The following is a 9984-nucleotide window of genomic DNA, read 5'->3' on the forward strand; positions in this document are numbered from 1 at the left end:
TTAACTCTCAATAGGGAAACCAAGGCAATCTTACAAAGTCCTAGGATTCTAGTCACTAGAATCCCCATCCCACAGATTATCTAGTACATTATAAAGCACTCAGTTTCCACACTAAATATCTTGTGATTTTTTTTTTTAAATGAGAATTTGCATTTTTTGCATTTGGATAAGGTGTGGCTACAACTGGCTAAATTGAAATTTTTCTTTGTTTTTTTTTTTTGATCATACATACTTATGAATTGATGCAAAGAGAGAAAATGTATTACAAAATTCTTTTCAATTGTGAAAATCTATTACAAATACTAAACGTACAGTTACAAAAATTGAGTTCATGTGTTTTGTAGACAATTAAGTGTTGACTCATTTTAATTTTTCAAATTTCTATAATTTGAGGTCAGTATATTTTATTTCAACCTTCAGCTATTTTTAGAGGGCTTTGAATAACTCCAAAGCCTGAAAACAAGTTGCTTCAAACATAAAGCAGCATTGAGTCCAATGCAGCCAACATCAGGAATAAGAACCATAACACCACAAAATCACTGTTTTTCAGTGGATCACCTCTTATAACATTTGGTTGAGTTCTGGAGCAATGTAGTACAAGTATATATGAGTGTGTGTGTGTCTGTGTGTGTGTATATATATATATGTGTGTGTGTGTGTGTGTGTATATATATATATATATACACACACTTGATTACAAGGCAGTAATATATAATACATATATATGTGTGTGTGTGTATATATATATATATATATATATATATATATATATATATATATGTAGTTGATTACAAGGGAGTGAAATGGGCAAACTAAGCTATGCAGGCAGGAAACTAGGATCATCTTAGGAGCAACAGATACTCCACATCCCAGCTTACTTTGGGCCCTACATTCATGAACTGAAATGGGAGGCAGAGTCTTCTGCACAATTTACACAGTCTGCCCTCTGTATGCAAAGGCTGTGCATTTGCTGATTCAACCAACTGATCCCCAGTTGGTTGAACCCCAGGGTGCACAGATGCAGGCCCGGAATGCAGAAGGAGTGCAAACCGTACTATGCCATTTTATACAGGGGACTTGAGCATCTGAGAGATTTTGGTATTTTGAGGGTGTCCTGGAATCAATCCCCCACAGATATGGAGAGACAACTGTAGTTGGTTTTTCTTCAGCTTCTCTTTCATTTCTTTCTTTCCATTTCTCCCGCATGTCTCCCCGTTGAGTGCAATATAGTTTACACTTGGACTCCAAGGTACAATCTGAAGGGCTGCAAGAAAGGCAGGAGAGAGCACACACTCCAGTGGGAAGCATCATGGACAGTTCATGAAGAAGCTACCTTTTGATATTGGCATTAACAGAAAAGTAAAAATTTAACACTATTGGTTTTTTCCTGAGAGAGTTGGCATTCTTGGTGACAGAAGCGCATAAACAATGGAATAAAGGCAGCAAAGGTTGAGTATGTCTGCAGAGCAGCAGAGATCAGAGTGTGTTCAGAAAAACAGCAGGAAATAAGGTTAGAGAAAAGAGGTAGGAACATAACATGGAGAGTTTTTTTCTAGTATTATTCCACACTATTTGGAGGTGTGTTAAGGACAAATGTCCTTCAGTGCCTCTCCTGCTGTCTTTAAACCACCTCTGAGTTCCTAACTTAAAGTTTGGTGATTTTATTAAGGCCAGTAATTACTACTTTCTGCATTTCATGTTCCACAACGCCTTTCCTTCAAAGTTGCCTAATTAGTACCAAGTCTCATTTCCACATGCCTTGCTGTACTCATTTGATGGTGTTTGCTGTAGGGCTCCTTACAACTTGCAACAGTGATACTGCAAGTAGTAGAAAAGAAGAAAAGGAGCTGTCATTCGTTGCCAGGTGATTTAAAAAATAAAAAATCTGAAGATCTTATGCATACCATCAGCTGTAAATACCTCTTCAACAATAGTAAGCCAAAACAGTTCAACCTCACCCTTTCTATATAACCTTTCATACTTTCTGTCAAGGTAACATATTATTTTGTTTAGGAGGAAAGGCTCTTTTTTTTCTTTTTACAAAGTATCTTCCTCATATTGAGTAAAATAGTAATAGTTCTTACATTTTTCTAGTAAACCGTGTCTGCTCTGTCATTGAAGAAGCTGCAAAAGATCCCTTCTTACTTGACCTTTGACTTCTACAAGAACAAATAAGTGTAACCTAACTTTTATTGAGTCCTTACTATGGGCCAGTTGCTGTGTTAGATGTTTGTATGTTTAATATTTTATTTAATCCTCATACCAACTTTATAGATTAAGTATTATCCCCATTGTATAAAGGAAATATAGAAGTTGGGTAACCTGCCAAATGTCATACAGCTAGTAAATGTTAGAAATGTCATTCAAACTCATTATTTATAATCCCTATACTATTGTTTATAAAACATTCCATTCATACCAATGACAGGTATTCTGTTTATTGTCAATAGCACATACATATGGCCCTATAGTCTTGTGGAAGCTTTATGTACAATTTGTGGTGCATCTGGTATCCTAAGTAACCAATGCATACTATACCTTATGCACATTTCCTAGGATTCAAACCATATTTTCATGAGTTTTCCCTTCATCTTGAAGTTCTGAGTTTTGTATCTGCCTATGTAACAGGTTGTCAGATAAGTTATGCTATTACGTACTCCACAATGGTTTCTTGATTAACGCTCAAAGTCCATTCTAGGGAACTTGTGATGGGCTCCATGTTCATGTCTACAAAGCATACCACAGCGAAAAATGCAGAATACATACAGAGGTATGCCCAGCAGCATCTGAAACTATACATTCTTTTAACTTGGACCAAAAGTATAGTTTAGTTAAATTCTCTGAGGATATTTAATAGGTACATGTTGTGCAGATTAAAGTAAAATGGTAAAATAAAAAGAATGGAGAATGTAGAACCAGGCTGTCTGAGTTCAAGGCTAAGTTTCACCATTGCTGTATCACTTTGTGTAGGTCACTTTAACTTCCCAGAGGTGGGTTTGCCTCACCTAGTGAATGAGGATCACTATAATGCCTGCCGCATAGATCATCTTATTGACAAGTCCTGAAATCATCTATAACACATGAAGTATTTTTTAAATCTTAATTTTTTAAGTTTTTTAATATTAATTATTTATTTTTATTTATTTTTATTTATTTTTTTAAATTTATTTATTTTTGGCTGTGTTGGGTCTTCGTTTCTGTGCAAGGGCTTTCTCTAGTTGCGCGAGCGGGGGCCACTCTTCATCGCGGTGCGCGGGCCTCTCACTGTCGCAGCCTCTCTTGTTGCGGAGCACAGGCTCCAGACGCGCAGGCTCAGTAATTGTGGCTCACGGGCCTATTTGCTCCGCGGCATGTGGGATCTTCCCAGACCAGGGCTCGAACCCGTGTCCCCTGCATTGGCAGGCAGATTCTCAACCACTGCGCCACCAGGGAAGCCCAATCTTAATTTTTTAAATAAGGGTAATGGATTATCAGCTCATCATAACTTTCCAAATCTAATTTGACTAGCCATTTGCTAAAAAATGCCATTAGGATATATGATTAGTCATAAATATGCCAGTTAATTCAATGAAATTTCTGTCCTTTGTTGTTCAACAGAGTCCTTCCTGTTGAAGGACTCCCAAAGAAAAAGTGTTTAATAACTTAGTGCTTTCTATTTACATTCAGAGAACTTTGTATTCTCTATAAACATTTTTGCAAGTGGATAAAACATATTTTGTTCCAGTACTTCATGATCTAAATTGTGATTCCTTAAAAGCATGGTGGAGCATATATTTTTTTAGAAAACACAGACCCAGTGACACCCCAAAAGGTGTGCATTTAACTTTTAAGGAACTTATCACATTTGTTCTCTTTAACTGTCATTTGATTTAGCTACTATAGACATCTGCTACAAAGCTCTTTCAACTTTCCATTAAGGCAAATTACTGGAAACCTGAGTTACTGTGGCAATGAGGGATAGCCCTCGTTTTTCCATGTCAGTCATCTCAGCAGTGTTAGTCTGGTGGTAAGTGCTAACCAGTAGGGGAGTGAAGACCAGCATACCTTTGCAAAGCTTTAGATTGTGAACCCTGGGATGGAACCGCTCAGATGGAAAGGCCTGTTTCCATGGCAACAGGAGCAGCTCCTATTGTTTCAGTTTGTCACTCATCACAGCAATATTTGCCTTGGGAGACTGCGCTAAGCATTTCTAGCCGCATTTTGTTGTGGATTCAAAAGATTGGATGGCAATGCTGCTATGGTTACCAGGGTTTTTGGTCTTAGGGGAAATCCTAGAATAAAGTAATCTCTCTGGTTCCAAAAGAAATTTTAAATAACTAGCTGTGGAATAGAAAGAAAAGAAGTTGTGATAAGTAATTCCCTTCTGGGACAATGATAACAAAGTCTGACAAGTCTGACTTCCTTTTCTTTCTTTTTTTGGTGCTTGTGGTGATGGGGTGGTTGGAAATGAGAAAATGAGAATTGGGAAAGGTTAAGGAAAATTAGAACAAGAAGGAGAACATAAAATGATTGTTTACCATTTCTTTAAAAAATAAGAATAGCAAAGAGAAGGGCTCAAAGAAAAATATATAGTAAATATTCATATATTCAAGGAATTTCTTTTATCATTCTCTATATAACTTAATTTAAATGATTTTCTCCCCACACTTATAAAAATAATTCATTTTCCTAGTCAGATCATGACCTCTTCCCCAGCACTGATCACTTAGGGTGCTAAAGGGATAATATAGAAAAATGAGAACCTTCAAGCTGACAACATTTTTAAAGATTTTATTTGTTTCTTATTCCCACTCTTCATGGGTCCCAAGATCGATGCAAAGAAAGAAATAGCCATTGAGAATTACAGAAAAGGCTACAACCAATATTGTTATCTTTTCTCAAATTATATGGTTACTATTACATCCCTAGAGTATCAGAACACTGCGAACCTGACAATGATTAGCACAAATTTATTTTATAGAAAATTATTAAAAGCACAGGAAACTGTAGTACAAACATTTACAGATGAACACTATTTTTATTATTTTATTTTGATTTCATGAGTTCATCTTAGTATTTCTCTTATATAAGACTCTATGATGTGATAAGTGTTGAATCAAACGCATTACCTGCATTGTTTCACTTAAATTTCACTAAAAACTTTTGAGGAGATTATTATTATTCCTATATTCAGAGGGATTACAGCTAGCTGGCAGAATTACTTGAAATTAGACACCGAGTTCTACTACTACGTCTGTCCTAGGATAGAACATCCTCATTTTTTAATCACCCCAAATCAAATCATACTGTGTGTACTCCCTTATTATTTCCTGATCATGAGTGACCTGTGAATTATCAAGAAGTTGTCAATAGTCAGATGTTATTTTATATGTCTGTAAAGAGTGATAACTTCCTGCTTCATTTGTGGACTTTGACAAATCTTTTACATTGATAGAGTTATAATGCATTCTTTTGATCTCAGCAAATATTTAATGAGCAACTAATTAGTCTGTGATGAGCTCTTTAATAGGTTATGAATATATATGATATGCATTGTTTTCTCAGAACATTCTTTTGGAAAATACAGCATAAGATACATGAACTATATTTAATATTTTGGGCCTAGAAATGGAGTGGATGTAGCCACGGTTGATAGGGCACAAAATACCTAGGAGACATCTGAGAAGAAACCGTGTTCTGCCCATATGGCAGCGACTGACTGTTCACCCATTGAAACGAGAATTCGGCTCTAACTCCCTAGGCACCTGTTCAATGGTGTATGTTCTCCATAAGTTATATCTCTTAATTCCAATTCTGAGAGTAAGTAGAAGGGGGTCTGTAAGAAAATCCAGCTTCCCTCTTTTTTTCTTTTCCTGGATTTTGGTCACATTGCAATAAGAATTACATTTTTAATGCTATTTTCTCTCATAAACTTTATTCCCAGCATAAATAACTTCATGAAGAGCTTTTAGAAGAACTTAGCGTGAAATATAAGGCCATTTTGCCAGAAGTAGTCAAGGAATGTACAGTACAGGAGACATGGTAATTGCAGGTGTTGAGAAACAATTTCATCCTGAATAGCCAGCTTTTTAGTTAAAGAAACTGAATGCATGTATATGCACACATATGTGTATCCATAATTGTGTATGTGTGTGTAAATATATACATAGCTAATACTAGATTTCAGAATTTAATAAGAAGGGTGATGAGAGCCTATAGTAGTGCCTTTGCATAAGTAGTATTCTGTAGATATTTTTGGAATGCATGAATGAATGAACGTCAAGAGAAAATAATGAATATCACTGGACTGCCTTAGTTAAAATGGAAGTTTATTATAAATCTCAACTCAGAGTTTAGAATTTTCATAATCATTTTTCTTTATTGTATTTCTCCTTTGCTTAATATTCTAGTTGCTTTTACATTTTATGATTAAAAGGTAATTATTTTGTTATAATCAAGTAGTACCAAGATCTATTTTATGCCTTGCATATGTGCATTCTTGAGTTTGGCAAATTGTTTACTCTTTGTCTTCTATCTGGTGCCACCTCCTTGCAACATTCAGCGTTTTTCTTTCATTCAACAGATATTTATGAAGACCTTCTCTGTGCACTATGCTGGGTTTTGATGGAGGGGAGATGAATGGGTGGAGGGGAGATGAATTAGTCATACATACATCTGTGAAAGCTCACCTAGAGTATTGTGATTAAAGGTCAGTGCATTTTAAATTATCTTAATTGATGAATATATTAAGATCAATCAAAAGTAAATGCCTACCTTAAAAAAAATTAGCCTAACTTGTAACTTCTAAGAATAAATTTGTCATCTGACCACGCACATTTACTGAGCGTCAATTATCTAAGTGAAGCTTTACTGCAGAGAATAGACATGAATCATAGAATGTCGTCCAGAATATGAACTGTCCCATGAACTGCCCAGTGCCCCACAGTCTTGAATTCTGACATTCCATCAGCTTGGCAGAACCTTCCTTCCCTGGTCCTCTGTGTCGAGACCCAACTCAAAAATCACTTTCCCCTTATGCCTTCCCTGGCAGTTTGGTCTCCAAGAATAGGGTTAGTACCCTTTCTGTGCAGTCTCGTAGCAATCCAACCATAACTCTATTATGGAACAGACTACGTTGATATTTTCATTAAAGTTTTATTTCTAGATAATTTAAAATATACTCAAAGAAATCATGTAGAAAAAGCTCTAATCCAATCTTGGGTGGGGATTTAAAGAAATCTGCTGAGAGCAGAAGCTAATTAAGGTAGAGTATAAAGAATGAATTTTCTCCATCCAAGAAAAAAAAAAAGATAAAGAAAAAATCTTTCGAGAGGAAAAAGTCATATGTGCCGAGCTCAGGGATAAGAGGGAGCACCAGGCAAATTGAGAAAATGTAAATAGCTTGGGAGGGTAACAGCTTTGAGGAATTTAAGGAGAAGAAGATGCAAAGTTGAGCAGAAATTAAATAATAAAGAGCCTTGTATGCCTCTGAGATTTGGCCTTCACACAGAGGATAAAGGCTTGAGAAAGAAAATGATGGTCTCATTTTGATTCACATCTGCTTCCTCTTCCCAACCGGCACCATCTAAATTTAAACAATTAATATGTGAGCAAGAAAAGAAAACCCAGTGAAGGAGATAGAGGAGGAGTTATCAATGACAAGAGACGAATCCTTTGTAGCCAGAAAACTAAAGGATATAAAGTGAACTGAGAAGCCAATGAGGAGCTTAGAGTAGGGATCATCAAACTACGCTTGTGAGTCAAGTCCAGCCCACCGCCTACTACTGTAAATAAAGTATTATTGGAGCACAGCCAAGTCCATTCATTAATACACTGTCTATGGCCACTTTTACATATGATGGCCGAGTTGAGTAATTGAGACAGACATTATCTCATAAAGTCAAAAATATTTACTATCTGGCTCTTTACAGAAAATGTTTGCCAGTCCTTTTTTTAAAGCAAAAGAGCAGTTGATTAAAAAAAGGACTACCAGGAGTCCTTTGGATTTATCAGCAAGTAGGTTTTGGGAGACTCTGTGAGAGGGGTTTTCAGTAAAACGATTGATGCTAAATATAAAGAATAGGATAAAAGAAAGTGGAGAGAATAAATGCAGTCACCTTCCCACCACCAACCATTCCTGCCCCAGTCTCAGCAATAAAATGTATTATCTCCATTCACTGAGGAGGAAACAGTTTCAGAGATTTTGAGTAACTTAGCCAAAGTTGCACAGCAAGTACTTAGGGGTTGGAACTGGAATCCAGTTCTATTTAATCAAAACCCACATTCTTTCTGCTAGATTGGATTTTCCCTAGAATTTAAGTTCGAGAGCCCAGAATTCAAGCCTCATGAAATTGTTTTAGATTCCAAAAATCGTGAACTTAGATGGCAAAATATTCTTGCAGAGAAATGAGATGAAACCTCATCTGTTATCCCTGTCAACACGCACACTGAAGGAGTAAGACTGTTTAGTAACTACGTGCAATTAACCCCAAATCATTCTCTCTCCAAATGTAAAAAAATCTTACTCCCCAGACCCTCCTAATTTACAGAAACCACCTACTCAGAGTAAGTTTTCATAGACATAATGGAATTCACTTACAACATCTATTCTAAAATATTTTGCACAGCAAAGAAAATGAATAAACGCAACCTTTTAAATTAATAGCCATTAAGGGAACAATAATAACAACAAATAACAATGGAGAGAGACTTTTCTAATGAAAGGAAAGAGAAAACTGGTAGACCAGAACCTTCCTATCCTATAAAGGTCTACATGAAAAACCTGAATAAAAGAATGTAAACAATTTTTTCTAACATGTAATTCACTATTGTCCAAATTCAGAGATTTATGTTAAATGAGACATATTAGCCTCATTCTTTCTCATTCCTTTATCAATTTTCAGGCCAACAATTTTAAGTATGATAGGCAGATAGGAGGGAGAGGTTGCTATAATATATGTCACCATTAATTAGAAATTACTTTAAAGCAGTAGCACTCAATGGGGGCAATTTTGCCCCTCCGGGGACATTTGGAAATGTCTGGAGGCACTCTGGATTGACACAACCTGGGGTAGGGCAGAGTACTACAGACATCTTGTGGGTAGAGGCCAGGGTGCTGTTAAACATCCCACAAAGCACGGGACAGCCTCCTGCAACAAATTATCTGCTGGCCCAAAATTTCCGTTATGCCCAGGTTGACATATGCCACTTCAAAGGAGCACCACTGTAGCACAATGGCATTCCAGCCAATGGCATAGTCTCCAGCATTTCAGACATACTAATTATGCATAGGCAAATGTTATCTGCAAAGTCATGAAATATAACCCTTAAACTCTCACAGTTGGAAAGGACAGCCTAAAAGGAAGAATTATGTAGGGATGATTGAAAGATTAAAAATATTGTATTATATAAAAGATAATAATATATCAATATTACCATGTATGATTTTTAAGAAAAATTTGTCCTCTTCTTCAAAGATGGTATTACATAGATATCAAACTGTATACATATACCCTTTGGACCAGCAGCCTATAGCTACATAAAAACAGTACATTAAAGACCCGTATGAGGCATGCTGCCAATTCATCCACAAAGAGAGAGATAAATGTGTGACTGAAAAAGTACTTGTCGAACACAAGCTGCAGCTGTGCCTAACTAATACCTGATTACTCAACTAGAACATATTATCCATCAGGCAGAACAAAGGTGGGTAATTTGCTATCATCTACTGAGATGATTTACCAAATTACTGCATAAAAATACACTTAGCTCATATTAAAGTTATGACACTAACCAAACACAAGCATATTCAGAATTAATGGTGATTTGACCTAACTTTCCTTTGTGGGGATTTAGAAAATATACTCCACAGGAATAAACCAAAGATAGTATAAAAATCTTAATTGGAAACCTGAAATTGACATCAGAATTCTTCCAGAACCAGTATAAAAGATTTCAATAAAGTTTGGTACTCAAAAACTATAATATGGGAAAATGTCAATAATA

Source organism: Balaenoptera acutorostrata, chromosome 10 (assembly GCF_949987535.1).
Source record: "Balaenoptera acutorostrata chromosome 10, mBalAcu1.1, whole genome shotgun sequence".
Lineage (NCBI taxonomy): Eukaryota > Metazoa > Chordata > Mammalia > Artiodactyla > Balaenopteridae > Balaenoptera > Balaenoptera acutorostrata.